Here is a 25908-nt window from a genome sequence, read left to right on the forward strand (position 1 = left end):
GTCTCCAGCCCCTTTTTATCAGGAGTCTCATTTTAAAGGTAGTGTTTATTGGGGGCGCCCGGGTGGCTCAGTCGGTTGAGAGTCCAACTCTGGCTCAGGTCGTGGTCTCGCAGTTCGTGGGTTCGAGCCCCGCGTCGGGCTCTGTGCTGACGGCTCGGAGCCGGCTTCGGATTCTGCGTCTCCCTCTCTCTCTGCCCCTCCCCCGCTCACGCTCTGTCTCTCTCTCTCTCTCAAAAATAAATAAACATTAAAAATTTTTTTTTCAATAGTAGAATAAAAGTAAAATGAGGAAATAGCAGAATTCATAATTCATCGAATGCTTTCCACGTGTCACGGCCTGTGATAGGCTCTTGCAATTTTCAGCTTCTAACTTCCCTGGAGCTCTGAGAGGTGGGTATTCTGGGCCTTCCGTCCTGATCAGGACACAGAGGTTCAGACATTTAACTTGCCCAAGGCCAGCCACCAGGGAAACGGTAAAGGCAGGAGGGAAACCCGAGGCTCTGGCGGGCTGGGGCAAACCGTTTCCTGGCGACCGACGATGCGCTAGGTGAAGGAAAGCAAGACCACGGGAGGTTGCGAAGCTGCTCTCTGGGTTTGAACTTGCCCGTGACAAGACGGGCACGGACACCAAGCCACGTTCCCTACGCTCCGTGTGACTGGAGGTGAGTCCCGGCTAGTGTCTCCCCTATGTGAGATGGGCCAATATTCCACATGGCTGCGTGGGATTGCGAAGGGACCGGGAGGCCAGAGGGACCACGAGGAACAGGAGGTCTTAGGAGGTCATTTGGCCTGGCTCGTGAATTCCAGCCCCGCATCAGGCTCTCTGCTGTCAGTGCAGAAGCCACTTTGGATCCTCTGCCCCCCTCTCTCTCTGCCCCTCCCCCGTTCATGCTCTGTCTCTCTCTGTCCCAAAAATAAATAAATGTTGAAAAAAAAAATTTAAAAAAAAACATAAAATTTTTTTTTTCAACGTTTATTTATTTTTGGGACAGAGAGAGACAGAGCATGAACGGGAGAGGGGCAGAGAGAGAGGGAGACACAGAATCGGAAACAGGCTCCAGGCTCTGAGCCGTCAGCCCAGAGCCTGACGCGGGGCTCGAACTCCCGGACCGCGAGATCGTGACCTGGCTGAAGTCGGACGCTTAACCGACTGCGCCACCCAGGCGCCCCTCTCTCTCTGTCTCTTTCAAGATAAAGAAATAAACTTAAAAAAATGTATGAGTCAGCTTAGGCGGTCATAACAAAATGGTACAGACGGAGTGGCTTAAACAACAGAAATTTGTTTGCTCACAATTCTGGAGGCTAGAAGTCCAAGGTCAAGGTGCTGGGAGGGTCAGTTTCCTCCGAGGCTTCTCTCCTTGGCTCGCAGGTGGCCACCTTCTTGTTTCTCTTCACATGGCTGTCCTATGCGCACGTGTCCTGGCGTCCCTAATGTGCCCTATTCTTTTCTTGTAAGGACACGAGCCAGATTGGATGAGGCCGCCCTAAAGAACCCCTCTAACGTAATCACCTCTTTAAATACCCTGCGTCCAAATACAGCCACATCCTGGGGTGGGGGGTGGGGGTCAGGGCTCCCACGCAGGAATTTCGGGGAGTTGGACACATTTCAGACCCTAACAAACCCACTTATTTTTTTTGTTTGTTTGTTTTTAGTTCCCGCACGAGATGAGGTTGAACCTCATGAAATTGCCGGCAGCCAATCGAGTTCGAACTACAAAACGAGCGAGTCCCTTTGGAGCCTGTCCCGCGCCGCTGGTAGAGGACGGAGGTGCGGGGACCTCCCACCTCTGGCTGTGCGAACCCCTCGGGACAGACGTGCAAGAAAGACGGCAGGTGGGAAGAAACCTGCGGAGACCCCTCTCAGGTCCGGAACAGGGTCCCTCTGGCCGCCCCCCCCCCCGCCCAGGCTAATTCTGAGGCTGCAAATCTCCCTGTTCTTCACCCGCCCTATGCGGGTTGTGTGCGGTGTGTATCCTACCCGTGTTTCTTGCCCTACGGAAGTTCACTTTCTTCTTCCTTCCTTCGTCTCCTCTCCTCCGGGGAATCTGAGTCCCAGAGAGGATCTCCTTATGGGAAAAGCAGGCAGGCTCACCTCGTAGCCGTGGCTATCAGGGTCTAAGCATCTTACAAATACGAACAGCTTTACCCTGAGGTCAGCCCTATGAGGGAGGTGTGGCCCTCTCCCCATTGTGCAGATGGGGAGAATGAGGCGCTGAGACATTCTATAACTTTCCTAGAGTCGTGCGTGCGTGCTAATAAATGGCAAAGCTGGGCTTTGAACCCAGGCAGACTGGCAGTTCTAGGCCCCACCCTCTTTTTTTTTTCTTTTAATGTTTATTTATTTATTTTGAGACAGAGATAGGGAGCGAGTGGGGGAGGGGCAGAGGGAGAGGGAGACAGAGAATCCCAAGCAGGCTCCCTACTGTCAGCAGAGCCCAGTGGAGGGCTTGACCTTACAAACCGTGAGGTCATGACCTGAGCGGAAATCAGGAGTCGGACGCTTAACCGCTTAACCGACTGAGCCACCGGGGCGCCCCTAGATGCTACGCTCTTGACCACTAGGCACCTGCCTCTTGCAGGACTGATGAGTCCCGCCGGGGACATCAGAGTGAGAACCAGATGAGCTCCAGTTCCGACAGGTCACTGGGGACAGCAGCAGAAGTTTCTTTTTCCAGGCTCCATCCAAGGGATGGGACTCTGTGTCTTTGACCAGGCTAGCCCTCAGTTCTTGCCGTCTCTTGGGCAACCTGTGGCCTCTCCTAGGGGACCGGAAGTGACAGCTGAGACTGGTTTTGTGACGCGCCGTCACGGGAATCTGAGAGCATAGAGGCTTTGAGGTTGGCGGTAGTGACCCGCCTCACGGCCTGACGGGGAGGGTGCACGAGGTAGCGCATGGAACAAGGTCGGCACAGAGCCGGGCGCTCAGAAGGCACGCTGCGCGGCGGCTGTGGTTGGCCTCGTTGATTGTTCTGTAGCCTGTTAATTCCTAAGACTGGGATACAAATTCGACGGATTGCAGGGTGCCTGACGGAATCTGTTTTTTCAGGAGCAGACCGGAAGGAGGCATTGGGAGTTGCAGGGCACTTACCTAAGCCAGGCGCCCTGGGAGTCGCTGGACGCACGCCGTCTCAGAATCTCCGCGAACAGCTCTGGAGAACACGATGCCCGTTTTACAGATGCAGAGACTGAGGTCCAGGGATGAGCTTGCTCAAGGTCGCTCAGCTGGTAAGGGGTGGATCACGGTTTCTGATGATCTTTTTGGCTTCACCTTTTCTCGGATGAACTTCTTTTGTTTAAATGGAGTGATAATTTTGCCTTTTGAAAAATTGTAAAAATGGCTATTTATTTTGAGTGAGAGAGAGAGAATGAGAGTGAGTGAGCGGGGGAGGGACAGAGAGAGAGGGGGAGAGAGAGAGAGAGAGAATCCCAAGCGAGCTGTCAATGAAGGGCCCAAAGCGGGGCTCAAACACACATACTGTGAGATCATGACCTGAGCCAACATCAAGAGCCAAACACTCAAGGGGTGTCTGGCCATCTGACTTTGGCTCAGGTCATGATCTTGCAGTTCATGGGTTCGAGCCCCACGTCGGGCTCCGTGCTGACAGCTCAGAGCCCGGAGCCCGTTTCGGATTCTGTGTCTCCCTCTCTCTCTGCCCCTCCCCTGCTCACATTCTGTCTCTCTCTCTCTCTCTCTCTCTCAAAAATATATAAACATTAAAAAAAAAAAAAAAAGAGTCGGACACAACTGACTGAGCCACTCAGGTGCCCCCGGTGGGATAATTTTATATACAGCAAAATTCATCTTTTTCGTGTGTATGTTTCTATGAGTTTGATGGATGCAAACGGTCATGTCACTGTCACAAAATCGGGATTTCTGTTTCCAACAGCCGCCCAAATTCCCTTGTGCTCCTTTCAAGGTGGCCTTGGGGACCCCCCTCCGTGTCCCTGTTTCGTCCCCATCTGTCTCTGTGTCTTTTGGATACCCCTCGGCCTCCTGGATCTCCCCACATTGGCATTTTCCAGTTCTCTTCTCATTAGTGTGTTTTTATTAGATGTCCCCCCCCCCCCCCCCCCCCCCCCCCGCCGTGGTTCTACGACTTTCTGTGACAGCTATTTGCCAAGTTGCTAGCTCCCGCCTCATCTCCTTTTCCGGGCTTAAAAATTCATCTCACGGCCCACCGGCCTCTCCACGAGAGCTGGCATTTCAGAAGTCCCCAGCAAAACTCTTAGCGCTCTCCTTTGGCGACCTCTTTGTCTGGCATTGGCTTCTATCTCTCACCTGCTCCGTGTGCTGGAACCCAAACTCTCACCTGATTCGGCCAAGCCGTCCTTCAAACTCTGCCTCCGACCTACCTGCTTCTTTCTAACTGGACAGCCGCCCTCGTTGCCTACTTGGAGACTGTGAGCCTCCCTGTGGTTTCCTGCTCCTCTCCTATCAATTTTTGGGAGATCTTGAGACTGTAAATGTAGGTCATGTTATTCCCCTACGAAAAACTCTTATTTTCCTTCCCAGTGCACTTAAAGGCCCTCCTTCCGTCACACCTGAATGCTTTGCTTCCTTTAAAAAAATTTTTTTGGGGGCGGGGGGGTGAGGAGAGCACAAGCAGGGAAGGGAACCGAGAAAGGGGGACTGGGGATCTGCAGCGGGCTCTGAGCTGACGGGCTGACGGCAGTGAGCCCGATGTGGGGCTCGAACTCACGAACCTCGAGAGCATGACCCGAGCCAAGGTCAGACGTTCACGCAACTGAGCCATGCAGGTGCCCCCTGAATGTTTCTCTGTTCCGTGTGGACGGAAGACAGCATCTCGGACAACATCCTTGTTTCTCAAGAGGGTCAACACCATCACGGGTGTGAGAGCATCGTGCAACCAAGTGTTATGCCAATGACCATGAGGATGACCAGTGTTGTTCCTTCTCCCAGTTTCAGAGAGGGCCACCCCCCCCCTTTTGTTCCTTTTTGTGATTCTGTGTCCTCCTGGCTGCTTTTCACGTCCTTTTCCAAAGCCTTCCGCCTTCCCACCCAGGAATGCCACATGGTGCTTCATCATTTCCAGTGACAGCCAAATAATTGAATTGTTATTGGTTTGGAAGGGGGAGAAATGCCTGCTAAATTGTTCCTCTTTGGATAATGTTCACGTACTTCCCAGTTGTGATTTATTTCTGCTGTTGGCAGGCTTTGCTGTCTGGAAACTAATTCTTCGATGGGAATGCAAAGGGAAATGGATAGCGGCGGGGTGCAATGCAGTGCATGGGGTTTCCTTTTGGACGTGAGATCTGGATGAAATGTCGGTCGAGTTTCTCTGGCTATGGGGAGGTGCAGGAGGTGGTCCGGGCATTGAGAATCTCGGGGTGCCCAGCTCTCTGTGAGCCGCACAGCAGGGTCTAGCCTCTTGAATCCGGGGGTGCGGGGGGGCCGTGCCTCATCATTTGCTATTTGTGTGAGCACATTCCACTTCCAGGAGCACCCCTGAAAGCGTTCTTATCCGCATTTTGCAGATGGGGAAAGTGAGGCTCGGATGGGTGAAGGTCCCTGTGGTGGTTATCGGATGCTCCGGGACAAGCCACCGCGGACTTAGTGGCCTCAAGACCACTCACTTCTTACGCTCACAAATTCCGTGGGTCAGGAATTTGGATAGGGTATAGAAGGGATACCTTCTGCTCCATCATGTCTGAGACCTCAGCTTGGAAGACCTGAATGGCCAAGAGCGACTGGAACAGTTGGCCAGCTCATTCACTTGTCTGGAACCGGGGCTGGGTGGCTCACAGGCTGGGCTGAGCGGGGACAGTTGACTGGAACAACCCCACACGGCCTCTTCCTTCAGCCTGGGATCGACTCCTTGCATCACGGCACCGAGATTCATTTTTTTTTTTTTTAACATTTATTTATTTTTGAGACAGAGAGAGACAGAGCATGAACGGGGGAGGGTCAGAGAGAGAGGGAGACACAGAATCGGAAACAGGCTCCAGGCTCTGAGCGGTCAGCACAGAGCCCGACTCGGGGCTCGAACTCACATACCGCGAGATCGTGACCTGAGCCGAAGTCGGACGCTTAACCGACTGAGCCACCCAGGTGCCCCACGGCACCGAGATTCATTATAGGAAGTGGCTCATGTGATTACGGGGGCTCAGAAGTCCCGGAGTCCTCCATTTGCAAGTCGGAGACCCAGAAAACCGGATGGTGTCATTCAGTCCAAGTCTGAGGGTCTACAGATGGGGGTCTACAGATGATGTAAACCCCCGTCAGAGCCCCAAGGCCCGAACACCAGAAGCAGTGATCCTAGCTCAAGCAGAGAGGAAATTTGTCCTTCCTCTTCCTTTTTGTTTGATGGGGGCCCCTCGACAGATCGCACGATGCCCACCCACACTGGTGAGGAGTATCTTTTTTTTTTTCAACGTTTATTTATTTTTGGGACAGAGAGAGACAGAGCATGAACGGGGGAGGGTCAGAGAGAGAGGGAGACACAGAATCGGAAACAGGCTCCAGGCTCTGAGCCATCAGCCCAGAGCCCGACGCGGGGCTCGAACTCCCGGACCGCGAGATCGTGACCTGGCTGAAGTCGGACGCTTAACCGACTGCGCCACCCAGGCGCCCCTGGTGAGGAGTATCTTATTTAGCCAGTCCACTGGTCCAAATGTTAACCTCTTCTGGAAACACCCTCACAGATACACCAAGAAATCAAGTTTTCCCAACCGCCTGGGCATCCCTTAGTCCCGTCAAAAAATTAGCCATCACATCACCTTATCCTGGATCATCATCCCAGCTTTTTATTATTTTTTTGTTAAAAAAAATTTTTTTAATGCTCATTTATTTTTGAGAGAGAGAGAGAGAGAGAGAGAGAGAGCGCGTGCGCGCGCACGCAAGAATGGGGGAGGGGGAGAGAGACAGAGGGAGACACAGAATCCGAAGCAGGCTCCAGGCTCCGAGCAGTCAGCACAGAGCCCCACGTGGGGCTGGAACTCACGAACCGTGAGATCCTGACCCGAGCAGAAGTCGGATGCTCAACTGACTGAGCCACCCAGGCGCCCCCACCCCCCAACAGCTTTTAAAACTTTGTTTGTTTGTTTTAAATTTTTATTCATGTTTTGAAAGACGGGGTAGGGGTGGGGGGCGGAGAGCATGAGCAGGGGAGGGGCAGAGAGAGAGGGAGACACAGAATCCAAAACAGGCTCCAGGCTCTGAGCCGTCAGCACAGACCCGGACGGGGGGCTCGAACCCACAAACCATGAGATCAGGCCCCGAGCTGAAGTCAGATGCTTAACCAATTGAGTCACCCAGGTGCCCCTTAAAAGTTTGTTTAACTGCCTGAAATGAACAGGGAAAAATGCCTGCTGGGGGTGAGGGTGTAGAATAGAGGATCGGGCACTGAGTTGATGGCAGGATGCATGCTGGGCTGTGGGCTGGGTTCCTTCAGCCCGATGGCAGCGGCTCCCTTCCAGGGCTCAGGGTGTCTGGTGACGTGCCTCTGGGTGGCTGGCCCAGAGACGGGCAGCCCCAGAGGCCGCACGGTGCCTGAAGAGGTCCTAGCAAGGGGTGTGGATCTCAGGCAGGAACAGCCTCCCCTGTTGAACGGGTCCCTGGGAGAGGAGGGTGGAGCCGTGAGGACATTCCCCCCTCCCATTTCCCCACCGACTGCCCAAGGCAGAGAGACAGGTCAAAGGGTGGTTTCCTCCTGTGGGCAGTCCCCAGGCGGGGGCATCTCTCCCAAATCCTGGTTGGCCGAGAGGGCCACACACAAACAGACGGAGGTTTCCCTGCAGTGGATGGTTAATTGTCTCCAGGTCGTAGGGACCTGCAGAATTAGGCCTTTCCGGACTGGACCAGGTCACACGGTCTAACCTCTTGAATCCGGTGGGCCCTGTCCCCACCCCCTGGCCACTCTCATTTCCTCGCCAGTTGTCCCGAAATCCAGGTCAGTTTCAAAGCCTGGGGCTCTGGGCTGCCTGAGCATGGGGTCACTTCCAGGGTCACTGACTGGACAAGGAGGTCAATTTCAGCAGGAAACCTACATGTAAGTGATGCTGGCTACATCAGGGTTCTGAACAAGGGGGCTTCAGCCTCTGCAATAGCCTGGCCTTTGCATTTCATTTTACACCTGGGGAGCCCGAGTCCTCCAGAAACTAACATTCATCATTTATTAAACAAACATGCTTAATAAATGTGTATCTACCTACCAGGCTTACAAAATAACTATCGTTTGCAAACCTCACAATCCTGAGAAGGAAATTTTTTTTTTTTTTTTTTTTACGAATTCCCATGTTAATAGATGTTTTTTTTTTTTTTTACACTTTCCCATTTAATAGATTTCCATTTGCTAGATGCGAATAGTGAGTCTCAGAGTGGTTAAGAGGCTTCTTCTCCGAGCTTACTCAGCTGGCCACCATCAAGTGGAACTTGAACTCTTCCCCGGTGGCCCCCCGTGCTCAGCCGTCTTCGGGATTTCACCTTGAACCTCTGAACCCAAAGGCTTGCCTGACAGCAGGCCGCTCTTTGGCTTCTGGCTTCCCAGTTGGGAGAGGAGGAAGCAGGGGCCCTCCCTCTGACCCACCCAGCCACCCACCCGAGGTACCATTAAAGTTAATTGTTTTTACTGCCAGTTTAACATAGTCTTGTAAATTTTTTTACGACGTGGCCCAGGAACGCCGAGCTGTGTGCAGAACTCAGGGACAGAATACAGTTTGAACACAGAAGCTGGGCCCCCCCCGCCCCCCCCCCCCGGGAGGTGTAAGATGGCCGGTATCCTCAGCTCTCCAAGGGACCCCCTTTCCCTCATCCTGTGTTACCTGGCTGACAGTCTCCAGTGACACTGTGGCTGCACTTGGGAGATCCTGCACCCCACCCCCACTGACTGGATGGGTATCCCTCTTGACCTAAATTGGGGAATCCTCTGGAATCTGAAACCCCTAAGCCCTGGTAAGAGTTTCAGGACCTTTCAGAAAGATTCTGGGCAACTCCAGTGTGGCTCTGGGGGCGCTGGGTCTCTCCCAGCCTCGGGATGCACAGATGGGCTGGTCCAAGCAGGTGCAAATTGGGTGCTGGGGGTGCACATTCCAGATTGTGGGAAGCTTGGAGTTGCGGGTCTTGTCTTTTCTACTATTGCCTCCTAGAGAGCCCAGCCTTCCCTGACTGTCCCTTTAAGACGGGTAGCCCCAGAGTAGAGAAGGCAGTGGTTGCTGAGCACTGGGCGGCACTTGGCTTCCCCACCCTGAGTCTGGTGTCTCTCTCCATCTCAGTGCCTGGCATCCCCATCCTGAGGCTCTGTTTTGGCATCTGTCCGCGCTCGTATTAAACGAACTGCTACTTCCAATGCCCTCAGAAAGGTGTCAGGCACACCCCAAACATGTGTAATGGGTGACATATTTGGCATTCATGATTAAGCCCAAATACTCAGAAGGCCCTTTCTGTATGCAAAGCCTTGTGGTAGGTGCGGGGGGCGGGGGGGGGCGGGATATACAGAAAAGCCCGGCATCCTTGCATTTAAGGGGCTTTTAGTCTGGGCGTAAGCAAAATATGTAGACGTTAGGAATGGAGGAACTTCGCAGCAACCCAACAGGTAAAGCGCGGGTTCTCAAAATGTATTCCGGAATCGGCAGCACCAGCAAAGGGCGCCCCGGGGAACCTGTTAGAAAATGCAAATTCTCCGGCCCCCTCGCTGACCTATTGAATCGGATCTCTGGGGTGGGGCCCGGAAATCTGGTTCTAACAGGCCTTCCAGGTGGCTGTAATGATCACTAAGGTTGAGAACCAGTGATCCAATGGATACAGGCAGAGGCTTTGGAATGAGGTTTGAATTTCCCTGTTAGTTTCAAGGTTTTGGCCAAGAAATCCGAAGAAGCTCAGTGGGGGCTGGGAGGAACAGAGAGGGAGGAGAGAGCGAGGAGTGCGGGTGGGGGAAACTGGCCCCAGCCCGGTGAATATGAGGGTGAGGGGAATCTGCAACCCTCTCCCCGACAGGGCCTCCTGGGTCAGCAGCTGCCCTTCTGGGCAGGATGAACCACTGGGCGCGACCCAATTCGAGGAGGTCGGAGAGGAGCCTCAGGACGTGCCCACCCCATCTGGAGCCTGTAAACCCTGAGTTCAGCCCAACTCCGTCTCTGCTGGACAGCCTGCCTTTGGGGGCACCCTAATCTTTGTGAGAACCTCGATTTCCCCGGTCTTGGGGGATCACTGAGGCTCGGATGAGCCTAGAGGCTGGTAGAAACTCCTAGCAAGCTGCACAGTCCCGCGTCAGGACCAGTTTCCAGCGTTACTCAGGCCAGCAGCTCATAGAAAGTTCCTCTCTGGTGGGGACCACGAAGCCCGAGCGAGAGAGGTAGGTGGGGGCGCACGCTGGCTCGGGGCTGCGGGTATTGGGGGTGGTGGGGTCGTATATCTTTTAGGAGAATAGTCCACTTGGGGTGGCACGGCCATAAGGTTCACGTGCAGGCTTTTCTCCAAAGCGCCTGGAGTGATTGGGTGTCTGTAAGGCTAATGAGTTGCTGAGCCTGGGGGCTGACCTGGGAAGCAGGGGCCGGTCCGCCTGGACCTTGTGGGGCGCAGGGCGCACCGCGTGGGGCTTAGGCGACCTGGGCCTTCTCCCAAGTGGAGGCAACTGTGATGTAGAGAGAATCCGCGGCAGGAGAGCTTGATCCTAGTCTGGCGGGTTCCGTAGGCTTTCCAAGTGTTTTTTTTTTTTTTTTTTTTTTTTTTTTTTGCGTAAAACGCAAACAATGCCCGACCTCCACCAGCATAGGATCCAATGAGCCAATGATCTAGCTCCTGCCTACCTTTCAGGACTCAGCTTTTACTAGGACCCTGCCCGGGACATTCCAATGGGTAGGTCCTCCCCAGACCCCAGGCCCCCGCTTCTGCTGGAGCCTGGACCACTCTCAAGACCTCCTTAAGTTCCCGGAGGAGGGAGGGGGGCGAGAGGGCGGGGAGGCGCTCACCTCCCGGGGTAGAGGAGCTGGAGGCCGGGTGAGTTTCTCCCTTCCAAACTCGAATGGGAACAGCCCCCGAGGGGCCGCGGCCTTGCCCCGCGGCCACTGCCCGGCCCCTCCCCCGCAGCCCGGCCGGGCTTTGAAGAGCGCAGTTTACGAACTTTTCCATTTTCCTTCTGGAGGCGTGTTTGTTCTTCTCAATCACCTCGCTGCTTTTTTTTTTTTTTTTTTTTTTTTTTTTTTTTTTTTTTATGAGCTTCAGAGCTGATCTGCACGTTCTTCCCTCCGTGTAATTTCAATCTGAACTCTTCCCGGAGCGGCCTTTTCCCTCTTGTGGCCTGCCAAGTCGTTTGAAGGCTGCGCAAACATTCTTCCCCTCTCCTGTCCCCGCGAATCTCGGTCTACACCCGCGAGGGGGAGGCGGGGGCGGTTCGGGTGGATCCGAGCTTTTCAGCAGACGCCTTCAGACAGTTTCGGAGGGCGAACTGGGGGAGGGGAGGTGAAACATCCGAATAATGGCCTCCCTCCATGGTCCGTTTTCATAAGTGTGTGTGTGTGTGTGTGTGTGTGCGCGCGCGCGCGCGCGTGTGTGTTTGCGCGCGCGCATTCCCTGATCCGTATTGGGAGTCTTTCGAAGGTAGTGGAGACGGGAAAGGACTGGGGCTCCTGTGACGTCAATTTCCTTTCCGTGGATTTCCTCATTCAACTTTTGCCATTTTCCTGGCGAGGGAGGTATTATGGTCATTTTTCAAGCGAGGGAACCTGAGGCTGAGCCATGAGGTCAGTTTCTCAGCCACCTTGTTGGAATTCAAATCTCATTTGGAGCAAAGCCCTTTTTTGACAATAATTATTAGTTATGACTTAATGTAACATCATTAAATTCTTACAACAGCTGCCTTTGCTAAGCAGCTATTATGTGCCAGCTACTGTTCTAAGCCTTCCACTCATTTATTTTCCCACAAGTCTCTTTTATACCGCCCTTATGAATTATGTACTTTCCACACGAGGGAGAGGAAAATCAAGGCACAGAGGAGTCGCCCCAAATTCACGCAGCAGGGAAGAGCTGGTGTCAGGATTTGAATGCAGGCACAGGCACCCCTACCCTCCACTGTTCATGCCTTTGGAGAATTTTCCCCAACATTATTCTGAGTCATGTGAAAGAAATGCCAGGCTAACTGACCCTGGGCTGTGTTTTCTTCCCCAGGGTCACTCTGGGGACAAACAGGAAGATGGGGGGGGGGGCAAGGAGTTATGCAAGGCGGTGGCTTCAAAGGCGGCCACCACTGGGGTGCATAGCCTTGGCTCTGGGCAGCTAGCCAGTCTACAAGCTAAGGGCTGTCCACTCTCCATCTCCTGAAAGAGCCTACCTCCTCTTAGTCCGTGGGCTGACCTGGTTGGGGAGTAGATCCAGGGCGCATCTGGGAGGGAGGCCTTGAAAGTGGAGGTGGTGGGGGGCAGATCAGGTGTTGCTAATAAGAATAAAGATAATAGGGGCGCCTGGGTGGCTCAGTCGGTTAAGCGTCTGACTTCGGCTCGGTCATGATCTCGGGGTTCGTGAGTTCGAGCCCCACATTGGGCTCTCTGCTAACAGTGCAGAGCCTGCTTGGGATTCTCTCTCTCCTCTCTCTCTCTCTCTCTCTGCCCTTCCCCCACAGGTGCTTTCTTTCTCTCTCAAAGAAGCTTAAAAATTAAAAATAATAACAGTCACGGTGCTACCCATGATACATAGTTCTTTTTAAAAAATTTTTTTTTTCAACATTTATTTATTTTTTGGGACAGAGAGAGACAGAGCATGAACGGGGGAGGGGCAGAGAGAGAGGGAGACACAGAATCGGAAGCAGGTTCCAGGCTCTGAGCCATCAGCCCAGAGCCCGACGCGGGGCTCGAACTCCCGGACCGCGAGATGGTGACCTGGCTGAAGTCGGACGCTTAACCGACTGCACCACCCAGGCGCCCCAATGCTTATTTATTTTTGAGAGAGTCAGAGAACGAGTGGGGGGAGGGGCAGAGAGAGAGGGAGACAGAGAATCCAAAGAGGCTCCAGGCTCCGAGCTGTCAGCACAGAGCCCGACGCGGGGCTCGAGCCCACGGACCGTGAGATCGTGACCTGAGCCAAAGTCGGACGCTCAACCGACTGAGCCACCCAGGCGCCCCTATTACTGTCACTTAAGGGCTACACCTTCTTTAGCCCCTACCATAAGCCAGCCATGTTGCAATTTACAATACTGTATCTCCTTGTCCTAAATCTGTCACGGAGCTGGATCATCCTTGACACGATCACAGACACCAAAGCCAGAGTCCCAGGAAGTGGATTGTTCCTGCCACGACTGGACTGGCATCGTCTGTGCTGTGATCGATAGCTCCAGAAATGGGCAGATGAATGTCTTGGGACTGATTTATTGAGATGTTTCTCTTCCTAGTGACTCCGGGGAGGGTGGAAACAGAACTTTTCACTACGGAAATTGCGCCTTTTCCTTCTGTGCTCCAGAAATGGGAGGGTGATTAAAGGATGCCCAGAGGGGGTTGGTGCCCAAGGCAGCCGGTGGAGGTGGCCTGAAGGCCCCAGCTGGGAGGAGCCTCTCAGGAGACCGCCTGTGGATTTCAGTCAATGCATCAACTACATTGGGAGCTGGGCACTCGTGTGGGTGTGGAACCAAGGGGCAGAGAGCTGGGTCAACCATTGTCCCCCCAGTTAGAGTTGGAGGAGGCGCTTTGCATTGAGTGAAACTTTGGTTTGCGAGCATGATTCGTTCCAGAAACATGCTTGTAACCCAGAGCGCTCTCCTGTCAAAGCGAATTTCAAGAACCGTTGGCTCGGTTGCGATCATGTGACCTTGGGCGGCTCGTGCGGTGAGGCTTCGCTCGTTTATCACGTTAAAATTGATCAGAAATGTTTGCTCGTCTCGCGGAACACTCGCAGAACAAGGTACTTGCAATCCGAGGTTTGACTGTGTTTTCCAGAGCCAGAGCGGGGCCTCCGATGATGGCCGTGAACTTGACCTCATCCACACTGCAGGCTGCCCAGTGGAGCTTTGAGCAGCAGGGGCCTGGGACTGTGGGGTAGTGGACGTGGCCATGGGGGTGTCTCCCCGATGGCCCCAGGGGGTTGCGTAGGGGTGGTCCAGCTCTGAAGTTCATCCTCAGCCCGTGCACGCGGGGCGGGTGCACATTTTTCCACATTATGAGCCGGAGAGACGTGCCTAGCTCTCAGGCCTGGGAAGGAGGAAGAGAGAGCAGTCCAGGAGGGCGGGCAGTGCAGGGGAGGGAGCTGCGAACAAAGGGGTTGCGCTGGATCAGGCAGGGCCGCTGAGTGACGATCCCCAGGCCCGTGCTTGGAGCCGGCTGCCAGGAGGCACAGGGGGCGGGGAGGGAGATCCCGAGAGACAGGCGCACACGGAGACCCAGACAGAGGTTCGGAGACAGACTGCCTGAGATGGAGAGAGAAGAACACACAAAAAGGAGAGATGGAGGTAGTTTTGGAGGTCGGCGGTTGGAGGGAGAAACACGGAGAGATACAGGGAGATAGGAAACAGAGACGGGGAAATCCGCAGAGAAGGAGAGACGGGAAGACAGACCCAGAGAGTCAGAGAAGACGGCAGAACCACGGGAGGGGGAGAGGAAGAAAATCGAAGGGGAAAAAAGGACCCGGAACTGATAGGGAGACAGAGAGAAACAGACAGACCTAGAGAGAGAGAGACAGACAGACAGAGAGGCAGAGGAAGAGACGGAGAGAGCGAGCGAGTAAAGGAGCAGAGGTGAATGAGACGGAGAAGCAGTCACTATGATTTGTGGCCGACCGTGGACAGAAAACTAAATCCATGTAAATTCATTTCAGAGCAGGGATCTGAGACTGTCTGAGTCCTTGACAGACCCCGCTTGATGGGTCCTGGGTCCGGAGACCGGTGCCTCTCGGGCCCCAGCGTAAGGGGCTTCCCATTGCAGCCGCTCCCTGGGCACTCGGAATTCACGTCCAGCTGCAGGGACATGCGCGCGCGCGCGTGTGTGTGTGTGTGTGTGTGTGTGTGCACGTGTGTGCGCGCACGGGGTCACACAACCTCTCCTAGATACACACATCCTCACCACACGTGCGCACGCCCTCATGCGAGTCCGCCATTCACACTCACTGTAGCACGCTCGTGTGCGCACAACATCGCTTGAGCACCTACCACGTGCTCGGGAGTGCTGGGCTGGGCGGTCACGATGGAAAGAAAGAGGAGAAAGTGGAGAGGATCCTCTCAGGCTCCCCCTTGAGGTGGGGGTGCCAGGGGGGACCGGGGGACCAGAGTGGGGGGGGAGGGGAGAGAGTGGGGGTGGAAGACCCGGGAGGGGGGAGGGGGGCAGGGGTTTGGGCACTGGAACCGTCCCTCAGCGTCTAGGACATAGGCACTACCCCTGTGACTTTGGGGATGTCCAAATGCAGGGTCTGTGGCATGGGAGGGATGTCCAGCCCCTCGCTGTGGTCGGGGCCAAGACCACCCATCTTTGTGCAGGTGAACCTGGGACAAGTCAGGCCTCTCCGAGTTTAATTTTTTTTTTTTTCCAATGTTTATTTATTTTTTGGGACAGAGAGAGACAGAGCATGAACGGGGGAGGGGCAGAGAGAGAGGGAGACACAGAATCGGAAACAGGCTCCAGGCTCTGAGCCATCAGCCCAGAGCCTGACGCGGGGCTCGAACTCCCGGACCGCGAGATGGTGACCTGGCTGAAGTCGGACGCTTAACCGACTGCGCCACCCAGGCGCCCCATGGCCTCTCCGAGTTTAGACTGTGCCCTTTCCTCACCCTTGACCGTTGATATGAGGAAGCAGAGGGCTGGGGGTCCTGTCCCTTCGCCAAGTCTCAGAATGGGTCCCCATCCATATCTGTGTCTTTCGGGGAGTCGGACACAGGGGCCTGCCTGTCTCCATTGCCAAGTTGGGGACCCCAGCGTCTACCCCAAAGGGGATCTGTGGGGAGGGGGCCAAGAGGTTTGGTCTCCTTTCGTTTTTGCGTCTGTGTCTGGGGAGGATACACGGTGATCCGGGCAGAGGGTGATGACAATAACCTGCTCCCAATACCAGCTGGTCTTTTTCATTTCTTTCTTTCTTTTTTTAATTTTTTACCGTTTTTATTTATTTTTGAGAGAAAGAGAGAGAGAGAGAGAGAGAGAGAGAGAGAGAGAGAGAGAGTGCGAGCAGGGGAGGGGCAGAGAGAGAGGGAGACACAGAGCCGGAAGCAGGCTCCAAGCTCCGAGCTGTCAGCACAGCTCAGAGCCCGACGCAGGGCTCGAACTCACAAACTAGGAAATCATGACCCGAGCCAAAGTCGGACGCTCAGCCGACTGAGCCCCCCAGGCGCCCCTGGTCTTTTTCATGTCATTTCAAACATCCCAGTGACTGTAATAACAGCTAGTGTTTATTGAGCCTGTGCACCACACACAGGGTGATGTGCTGTGTGCGCTTTGCCCAGATGGAAACCTCACCGAAGGCTCAAAACAGCTCTGGGACGTGGGGGTGGGGAATGACTGCGAATCCTATTGTACAGATGAAGAGACTGAGGCCAGTGGGGGCGGGCGGGGGGGCGCGGGGAAAATCATATGGCAAGACTTGACACCCAGACAGGCTGTCTCCAGAATGCAAGCTTTTACCCAGCATCCATCCTTGGAGCAAACAGCCCTCACCGACCCCCGCAGCCTCCGGAAACGGACGAGATGTGGTGCGCGCGTGCGCCCGTGAGCACGCACGCGCACGCGAGGGTGTCGTGGGTGGCGTCGATTCCAGGGGTCAGTCCGGAGTTGCCCTGGGATTCTCACGGCAGAGGCCCAGGCCGGGAAGAACTTTCCCGAAAAGCAGCCATTTCCTGACTGCAGAAAGGGCCTTCCCTGCCCGAGCCCACCAGTTCATTTAAGCTCTGCTTTGGTCCTGCTGCAGGATTGCAGAGCGGCCCGGCTCTGTGCCCAGCCTGCCTGCCGTGTAACAAGATAGTTTATATTATACCGCTGAGCAGAAATAAAACTACCGAGTCAAACGTTGCAAACAGATGCCGCCGGCCAGAGCCCAGGGTCCGTGGCCAGATGCCGTTGTGGGCACCCCGGGAGGGTAGGGGCGGGGAGTCTGGTCCCTCCAGACCCTGCGGGTTGGGCTGGGGCTGGGGCGGGGGGGGGGGGGGGTGCCGCTGGAATTGGAGGTTTGGGGTCCTGCTGAGAGGCTGATCGGAAATGGAGAGGGGAGGAAATAAAAGAAGGAAAGGGGGCCTATCTTTCTTTCCCGGACTCCTTCCTCACACACATTCCAGCCCTTGTGATCTGACAGTTTGTAGCTGTTAGTGGCCCCTCCTTGCATGAAGTGGTGAAGCCCAGAAAGCCTCCCTGAAATACCGCCCCCCGCCCCCCAAAACCCCTTCTAAGAAGATTCAGCCTCTAAGCTCGCCAGAGAGTTCTGGATCTTCCCTCATGCTGTCTCCTAATGCATCTCTCCCGCCACCCCCGGGTCCTCTATGTCATCTTCCAGACTGCAGCCCTCCGTAAGCCCCGCACTGGTAAAGCCATGCTCTTACTCTCACACCTTCCTTGACTCCCCATTGCCAGCCGCCATAGAGCTTCTCAAAGAATAGCCTGAGGCACGCATGCCTGGGAGGGTTTCTGAACTGCAGATTCTAGGAGCACACCCCTGTGCTCCTGAATCCACCCCTTTGGAGGCCAACAATCTGCATCGTAAACAATCTGAAAACCTTTCTGGAAGGAAGCCAGGGGATGGATATATATATATATATATATATATATATATTTTTTTTTTTTTTCAAACGAGCCCGTTGGGGAATGAAGAGGGTCAGTACAGCATTCCTCGTTCGGTTATCCGTCATGTTGGGAGCACCTACTGTGTGCCAGGTACAGGGGAGACTGCAGGCACAAAGTAAGCGTGGGTCCTGCGGTCTTGTAGTTCCAGGGGCTTCACAGGAGGTGATGGCGATTCTATCCTCTGGGTGGTTCCGGAAGACATCCTGGGGACGCATCCCAGGGCTGGGTATGATGGTAGGTTAGCCTCCAGGGTTCTGGTCGTCGCTCCTGGTGGAAGCCTGGTGTTAGCAAAGGCTCTGAGGCAGGGAATTGTGAGACAGGAGGGAGGGCACTGACCTTTCAGCAGCATCGCAGACCTGGATGTGGGTGAGAAACGTTGAGGAAATGGGGAAAAGCTCCGTTTTCTCATTCTGGGGAGACTCCTGGAGGAGGTGGGGGCTTATCTCCTCTTTCCTGGAAGCCCCTGGAGGGAGGTGCCTGAGGCGCTCTGGAAATGTGGGTTGAATGAATGGAGGAAAGCAGGGTGGCTGGAGGGGAAGGTGGGGAAAAAAGACAAAAGAGAGGAGAGGGAAGGACCAAATGAGTAAGGAGATAGGAGAAGGGGAAGGAGGAAGCAGGAAGGAGACAGTTGGACCCACTGTGTGGTTGGTAAGCTCCAGCAGCTACTTGGAGGAGGGTAAAAACAGCATAAGCAGGGATGGTGCCCAGGCGGCGGCTGAGCGTGTGTTCTGGGAAACCGGGAATGCGGACGAGGCTCCTACCCCCCCTGCCATTTTCTCCCGCGGGGACGGGGGAACTTCTTCAAGGGAGGCTGATAGAAAATGTGTTGCGGGGGGGTTGATATCAGGGTGGGCAGTCACAGAGGCTTCCAGAGAAAAGGCGATTGTGTGTGTGTGTGTGTGTGTGTGTGTGTGTGTGTAACAGGCAGAGACATTGAAAGCAATCAAAATAACTCTGATTAACACTCTCTCCCACCGCCTCCCTCCCAGATCCATTTCGTCCCAGCCAAGGCCCAGGGCAGACACGTCCGACTGTAACCCTAAGAGGCAGGGGAAGCTTGAGCAATTATTTTTATGCTAAAAAAAAAACCAAAAAAAAAACCAAAAAAAAAAAAAAAACCCCAAACCCTCAACGACGCGGGCGTGCTCAGGGCCCGGCCAGCTGAGCCCTTTGAGACTTGGTGGAGGCCCGGCCCGCCCCATCCTTGAGGGTCCCTTCTCTCCTAGCCTCCATATGGTCTGGCCTCGATCTTCGGCCCGCCTGTGACAGACAGGCCAGGCCAGGCACCCCCTCCCCCGCCGGGGGCCTGTCCCCTCTGAAACTGATCCCTGGCCTTTGGATCTAATTTGTTTCTCTGTCTGCGGGGTTTGGGGGGGGTCTTGCCTGGAGACGCGGTGGTCACAGGTGACATCAATCATGTCTGCGTCTTCCGAGGGCTGGGGATAGGATATCAGAGAGGTGACCAAGCATTTGCCACATGATTCAAATCATCTCAGCATTGATTAATTGGGTTCATCCTGAGATTCAGAATCATAACAACTGTTTTTCTCCTTCACGGAACATCAACAGGCCCTTAAAGGGGAAGGATCCATTTACCCAGGGCATGTGGTGCGTTAAGTTGATGAGCTCCTATTAAATGTTAAATGCTGGATGCATTTTAGACAAACTCGATTTGCTCAAGATACTTTTCAAAGGTTTCGTGATGATTAGACAGCTCTCTCGCTGCCCCGCCTCTTCCTCTCTGGCTTTTCCTGGGACGTGTTTTGGCTTCAGCCTCTGACAGATGTGATGAGGGAACGTGTGGGCTGATAGAGAGGGTCTTTTGGAGGGGGGCTTGGGGGTGGGGGAGAGCCCCCACAGGCTGTTTAAAAGTGATACAGTTTCTGAAAAGTTTAACAAGGCAGAAAACAATCCCGGATGCCAAATTTGCCTTCCAAAAGCTAAATATCCGGAATGCGTCCTGCCCCTAAATGGAGGAGAAAACTGTATTTCCAAGCCAAAAAGAAAAGAAAAAAAGAAAAGTGGTTTTCTAGAGAAAAGAAATTCAGTTTCTGCGCTGGTATGGGTTCTGGAGGCGGAAATGAATGAATGTGCTTGCCTTTCCTACGAGTGAACAGGATACTCAGCAGGGCGTTCTTCAGACTGGCCGTGTTACCTTGGATAAGTCACTGTATTGATCTGAATCTCAGTTTATAATAATAGAATAAGTAAGATTCGCTGGACTGTTGAGAAGTATAAGCTCGAGGAAGGGTTCATGGATGGCTCAGCACCCACTGTGTTCCTGGTTAGACACTCGGCAGAGAACTGTGTGTGTGTGTGTGTTGGGGGCGGTGGCCATGCTGGGGCAGGGAGACCCTGGTCCCCCGTGTGTGTGGATACATTTGGTTCCTAAAGTTTCAAAGTGTAGACGAGCTCCAAGGTTTAGCCAAAGGAACATGTTGGGCTGTGGTAACCGGCGGAAAGATGATCGTTCAAGAGCCGGTTTGCGAGCCTGGGCTCCGCAGCTCCCAGCAATGTTGGAATCGTGAATTGGAAGTTGATTAGCACGTCTGGAAGGTTCTCGGGGACAGTGGAGGCTGCTCACGCCCACGCATCAAACTTCCCCGGAATCCTCATTAGACGTTTTCTCTCCCAGCAGTGCGTTCAGATACTGGGAATGACCTTGGTCCTCTGTAAGCCCAGATGCATTCTTATTGGTGGAGAGAAGATGACTGAGGCTTTGGACAAGGTCACCCAAACCGGGGTGCCTGGGGTGAGCTCTGGGTTGGGATGAATTGCACCAACCCAAACCACATGTGCATGGCTGCTGCTGTCACCCCTGCTGAACTGTTCTGGCGGGGGGGTGGGGTGGGGGGGGAGATGGGCTTTCCTGGTGCCCTGGGGGACAGAGAAGGGACCAGACTGACCAGAAAGAGAGGCAGAGGTGGGGTGGGAGGAGCCCAAAGAGAGACAGAAAGAGACAGAGAGAGAAAGGAAGGAAGGAGAGAAACAGGGAGTGAGGCAGAGGGAGGGACAGAGAGCTTCAGGGAGCTGGACAGAGAGGAGAGGAAGAAACCCAGGGATTAAGAGTCTGGGACAGCAAAGGGACAGCAGGGGAGAAAGGGAGAGACCGGGAAATGAGGGAGAGTCAGAAACAGAGAGGGAGGGAACAGGAGCGGGTCAGACCTACTGGACTACACGTGCAAAGAGAAACAGAAGAACAAAGACACGGCCTCACAAGAGTAAGAAATGGGGGACGAGTGGGCAGATGCTTGAAACATGGGGATACGGGCCTTGTTTTTGTCCCCCAGAACATGGGATTCTCGAAGTCCCCCTCTAGCCCCCGGCACCCTCAGAGACACCGCTGGGATATCGCAAACGAGGCATCAGCGCTGCGGGGCTGGATTGCGTCAGGGGAGGGATGGTCCATGGAGAACATCAAAGAGAACCAGGGCCCTGGATTCATTGGCAGGACTCCCGGTAGGGCCCACAGGCCTGAATTCCCGGCCAAACCCCCAGGAAACATTCTGATGGGCAGATAGAGACACTCCGAGGAGGCTGCCTCCTCCCTCTCTCCCTCCTCCTCCTCTTCTCCCTCTTGCGTGTTCGTTGCAATCACATCTGAGGGTTGGCCAGGGCTTAACTGAACCAAAGACAGCAGGACATGCTCCTCCGAGGCCCCCCAGGTCTTGAACCTTCTAGTAACATCCGGGGGCTGCCTGACGGAGGTGTCCAAAGACCCTATGGAATGGTGCTCAATGCTCAGGGAGCAGAGGAGCGTGTTGATTCGGCAGAGGCACCCGTGGGATGAAATCAGGCCGCATTCCTTGAAACTAGTCTCGGACATGGGATGATAGGGACACCTCCCAGGGCCCTACGCGTGATCCCCGGTGCTAAGGCTCTGAGAGCCCAGCGCCTGGTGCCTAGTAACCACGGGCACATGGCAGTTCTACAGTGTCTAGAAGACAGAAGCCAGATTGCTGTCCCGGACAGGGGGTAATATATGGCATCGAGCTCCGGCCGAGAATTGAATTCCACCTCAGCTGGAGAATTAGAACATTGTGATTAGAAACGAGAAGAGAGAAGGGACGAAACAACCTGTCTTCAAGTGCACGATGACAGAGCACAGACTCTCCTGGCAGCCCAGGGGGCTGGGGAAGGACAGGGCAGATCATATTAATAACAATAAATTATATCTGCACGGTGATTTATGGCTCTGATGCGCTTCCCATTATGTTATCTTAAGCATCGCAGAAGGATGCATTCTCCTGATGAGTATCCCAGCCGCTTTAACGTAATCTCTGCTATCAGTGGCCACAATGGTGTCTGTGCCACCATGGATGGCATGTCTCCTAGTTATGTCATGGGAGAAACTGAGGCTCAGAGAGAACAGCGCCTGGCCCAAGGAAACAGCCGGAGCCAAGATTTCAGTGCAGGTTTTGTCCTGCTGGGTCTTTTCCTGGTGCTCCATCATTTCATCCTGGGAGCCAGACAGATGACTTCTTCTTCTTCTTCTTCTTCTTCTTTTTAATGTTTATTTATTTTGAGAGAGAGAGAGAGAGAGAGAGAGAGAGAGCAAGCGGGGGAGGAGCAGAGAGATCTGAGCAGACAGGGGGACAGAGGATCTGAAGCAGGCTCTGCACTGACAGCGGAGAGCCCCACGCGGGGCTCGAACTCACGAACCGTGAGATCATGACCTGAGCCGAAGTCCGACTCAGCCGGCCACCCAGGCGACCCAGAGAGCCTCCTTCTCATCTTGCCATTTTGTCACCACCTCTGTGGAATCCTGGTTCCTCCTTTCCTGTGGTAGATTAGTTTTCTCTTCCACTCAGCCACGGGTGAAGGGGTTGTAGGATCCCTCCTGCCCCGCCCTGAGGCCCTCCCTCTGCCCCACCACCCAGCAGGCCCCCCTCCACCCCCGTGCCCACCAGAAGAAAGAACCTCCCCCCCCCCCCCCCCCCCCCCCCCCCCCCCCCCCCCCGCGCCGCAAGGGTGACCCGGATGCGGACTTGACCTTTCAGGTCCCCGCTCCTTGGCTGGCCTCACCTCTGCCTTTGAACCCAACAGCCGCCTGGCTGGCACGTTCACCCCACCCTCCCTCTCCCCTTCACCTCCTTCTCCTCTCCTTCAGGAAGCCCCCAGCCCGGCTGCCTCCCTCCGGGGGCTGAGCTGATTTGGGGACCAGGTTCATTTAGCATTTGCCGAGTGAGCTATTCCAAGAATGTGCAGATTTAGTCCTGGAAGTGGCCCTAGAAGGAGACTGGCTCGGCTTCTGAGGCTTCTGAGCAGGAGAACGAATGAGCCCCCTCCCCCCTCCCCCCTCCTGCGATTTCCTTTGTCTCAGTCCCAAATCCCCCTTTACACGATCCCAGAGGCTTCCTCGTAAAACAGAACTGTAACTTTATCTAAGATGAGCGCAGCACCTGTAGAATGGATAAGGTGTAATTAATAACAGAAAATAATGTTTCCCCCCTCCTGACCTTTCACCCTCATATAAGTGTCTTAAGTTTTATGACAGCTAAGCACAAAATGAGTGTGTGCGTGCGTGCGTGTGTGTGTGTGTGCGCGCGCGTGTGCGTGCGAGGTGCAGGCTCCAGCGGGTGAGTTCGAGCTGAGTCTCCGTGGGGCCGATATGTCTGTCTGGTGAGTATTCACCTAGCCCTGGCTGGAAATGGTTTACGTTTCTGGCTAGACTGGCCTCTCGCTGAACCCAGGCACTGCCTGAAACCGATCTGATCTCTTGAAGTGAGGATTCCGTCTAGATCTCAAAATACCCGGTATCTATTTCCATGCAAAACTTCGGGTGATGCAAGAAGCTGAATATTGGAAAAAAAAAAAAAAAAAAAAAAGGCGGGGGGTGGGGGTGTGGCACGTGTGTGCGTGCGCCCGCGCGCATGCTCTCTTGGATTGTCAATTACGTTTCAGAACCGTGGTGGACGCCGGGGAGGGGGTGTTGATGGTCACTGTGCCCGTAGCAGTGGGCAGGAAACCAAGATGCACATGTCCTTGGTCTCGATGCTGTAAATACTTGGGCCTGCGAGCAACTCATTATGGAAAATGTTCACCTAAGCAGTTATAGCCCCGCCCCCAGAGTGGCAACATCCTTGCTGTTTATCTGGGAAAGAAGGAAAGATCTGTGCTTGGCCGTGCAGGTGGGGCTGGAGGAAGCAGGAGAAGGGGTGACGAGAGCCCATCTCCCAAGACCCTGTAGATTGTTTTCTGCAGGCCGAATGGAAGGGCCCTTGGACGGATACTGCCTGTCTCAAGGGTTCCACAACTATGTTCGTTTTGAGTAATACTATCTTGCTTTAAAGGTCACTGGGCTGGCCCAAGCTCTTGGTTTCTCGTGATTCATTCTGTTTGATATTCAACTTTTCGAGAAGTCGGCAGCGCCAGCCTCTGGGTTAATGGAAGCCACACCAGCCAGGGAGCCAGTAGCTTTGAATTCTCCCTGGATGGGGAGGCCTGGGCAGGGCGGAGTGAGTTGCCTCCTTTTGATCAGCAGCGCTGATGTGAACCAGAGGTCACGCATGTTCGGGGCCTGTGTGTTAGTTCTAGTAGACAGCAGCAACTGGGACCCCCGACATTCCCTCGCCCCCTCCCCCCAACCCAGGGAGTTTTGTTTTCCATGCCTGTCCCTCTCTGGGCTGACTTTTCCAGGACCCCTGGGGCACCAGAGGGACTTTGTTTTGGAAGATCCGGAGCCCTAAATCATCAGAGAAGGCCCCTCCGTCCAGTCCTGGCCCGTCTCTTTCCATCTCTGGCTCCTTCGGACGCAGAGAAACCAATTCCTGCTCCCACGGGGCATTCCTGCTTACCGCTGTTAGGTGACAGGCTGGATTTGGAGGGAGATCTCTTTCTCCCAGGGGAGTCATTGCGTCGTTGAGTTCTTTTATGGGCATGCTTGAACTCTGGAGGGCCCCCAAACTGATAGCCACCTCTGCTAAATTGATCGTAGGTTTTTCTGTCTTTATGTCATTCCGTCATCCTTCTGCAAATGCTTTGGTCCTGCCATATTTTTATGGCTCTTCTTCCAAGACTTCCGTGGAGGGGGGGGGTCAGCGTGATTTATCTGCAAGGAGAAGGGAAGGAGAATTTCTTATCTCTGGTATCAGAAGGTGGGATTTCCCTCTTATCATCCTCTCTTTTGCTTTGGGGTTTAAAGGCAACACCAACTGGTTGGATTCGACCGTTTAGGGAGTTCTGGAGGCCACCAGCTTCGTAAAGTTGACAGTGACCAGAAACTGGGGACTCAACCAACCGTCTCCTAATTTCACCTCCTCCCAGATACTTAAAATCCCGGCACACGGTCCCCGAGTTTGTTGCCGGGACAAGAAGATCTTGATTGGATTAAAATATTTCCCAGCGGAGGTTTTGAGGCTTTGGCAAACACAATGAGCCGAGCAGCTCTTCAAAAACAGAACTTGAAAAATTAAACAAGTGATATATATTCATTATCGGGAAACGGGGAAAAGGCAGATAAGGAGGAAGAAGAATATGAAAATCACCTGTAATCCCCCCACATGGGGCTCACTATTCGCATTTTACCACATGTCTTTCCAGTCTTCCGTGTAGAGTAAATGCCTTTGAAACGAAAATCGCAGCAAAAATAGGATCATCTTGCACATGCGGTCGGTGACTGTTTTCAGTAGCCAAGATTGTATATACTCATCGTAGCCCATTTAAATAATCACTGACAAGCACAGTAACAACAAAACCCAAAACTGCCACCCCTGCTGACTCTCCAGCGAACGTCTTTCTAGGTATCGCTTTCCGTGCTGTTTGATAACGTGCTTTCAAAAAATCTGAACAACAGAGCACGGTCTCCTCCATGTCAGCGAGTGAGTTTTCTCTACATCCTAATTTTCCGGTTCGGAGAGTTGGGGGCCCGTTCACGGGAAGCGCTGCGGTTGAGCTGATACATCCCCAGCAGGTGAACCGCTGAATTGTTCATAAACTCTTCTTGTGGCTGAGTCGGGTTGCCAACGCTTTATCAGGTGGGACTGGTGTCCCGCCCACGGCTCCTCAGATGAAGGTCATCCCCGCCTGTCAAGGACTCTGCCTGGCGAGACAGAAATACGAATCCCTTCAGAGGACCTTTCTTAGCACAGCAGGCCCGACTCTTAACCGACTGCGCCACCCAGGCGCCCCAGCGTTTGACATTTCTGAGGCCTGTCTTCCTCATGTTCGAAGATGGCTGCTTCGGCTCCAGGCATCACGGCTGCATTAAGACCGGAA

At 54.1% G+C, this 25908-nt stretch overlaps 1 long non-coding RNA gene across 2 annotated transcripts; it reads left to right on the forward strand.

Moving 5' to 3' along the window:
- Window positions 1–216: 216 nt before the first annotated feature.
- On the forward strand, window positions 217–8597 carry LOC125148826 (uncharacterized). 2 transcript variants are annotated; one of them, XR_007145708.1, is made up of 4 exons: window positions 217–662; window positions 1654–1864; window positions 3047–3225; window positions 8302–8597. It is a non-coding gene; the product is annotated as an uncharacterized LOC125148826 (long non-coding RNA). The 2 variants fall into 2 exon arrangements; XR_007145709.1 differs by having other exon boundaries at window positions 1654–1833.
- The last annotated feature ends 17311 nt before the right edge of the window (window positions 8598–25908 follow it).

Source organism: Prionailurus viverrinus, chromosome D3, assembly GCF_022837055.1.
Source record: "Prionailurus viverrinus isolate Anna chromosome D3, UM_Priviv_1.0, whole genome shotgun sequence".
NCBI classification, from domain to species: domain Eukaryota; kingdom Metazoa; phylum Chordata; class Mammalia; order Carnivora; family Felidae; genus Prionailurus; species Prionailurus viverrinus.